Genomic DNA, 1,037 nt, shown 5'->3' on the forward strand with positions numbered 1-1,037 from the left:
CCTGCCAGGCCCCTGCACCTGCTGGGCCCCCCTGCACCTGCCAGACCCTGCACCTGCCAGACCCTGCACCTCCCAGGCCCCTGCACCTGCCGGGCCCCTCCCTCTGCGATGTCACCACAGGTGCCGGATTCATTGCCCGGGGCCGGTCCATGGCGGTGCTTCCAGACACGGTCTCAGACGCTGAGCCAGGGAGGGCGGGGGCAGGAGCGACACCCTCCTGTGCCCAGGAAGCCTCTCCCGTGGACAGCAGCTGGACGCGCCCTGTGTGGCCCCCGCGTGGCACGATCAAGTGGCACCATCTGCGGCTCCCGCCCGCAGCGAGGAGAAAACAGCGCCCACGTCGCCCGCACTCCAGCTGTCCTCGCATCCAGGGCTCGGGGACTTTTTTCTAAAAATAAAATGAAATAAAAGCCTTGCTTTTCCCATCCAGAGAGCACTTGTCTCAGGAGCAGGGACGGGAGCCAGGACCACGGTCCCCAGTGGCCTCGGGCGTCAAGCAGGGGCAGAGGCGCCCGGAACAGAGAGCAGCAGCCCCAGCGCTGGGGCTGCGCCCCGTGCACATCTGGAGGAGGGGCCACTGCAGCCCTGGGGTTGGGGCACCCGGCAACACTCAGCTTCTGTTCTCCCCCTCATCCTCCCCTTTCCCTCCGAGGAACCAGGAGGTCACGGTTCGATCTCCGGTCAGAGCTCAGGCCCGGGTTGCGGGCTCGATCCCCAGTGTGGGGTGTGCAGGAGGCAGCCAATCCATGATTCCCTCTCATCATTGGTGTTTCCATCTCTCCCTCTCCCTTCCTCTCTGACATCAATAAAAAATATTTTTAAGCAAACAGCATGCACACAGGCGTGCCCACGCACCTCGGACCCGCAGCTCAGGGAGCGCGGACGGTGGCGCTGGGACTGGGAGGGACGTCCCAGTTCCCATCTCAGCTCCTCAGTTTACCCCCGAGACCCACAGGGACCCCGTCACCCTGATGGCCAGGCGGCCGCCGAGTCCGACACCAGGCCCGGGCTCCCGGAGCCCCTGCCCCTCCGTGAAG

The sequence above is a fragment of the Myotis brandtii genome, unplaced genomic scaffold (assembly GCF_000412655.1).
Source record: "Myotis brandtii unplaced genomic scaffold, ASM41265v1 scaffold247, whole genome shotgun sequence".
NCBI lineage: Eukaryota > Metazoa > Chordata > Mammalia > Chiroptera > Vespertilionidae > Myotis > Myotis brandtii.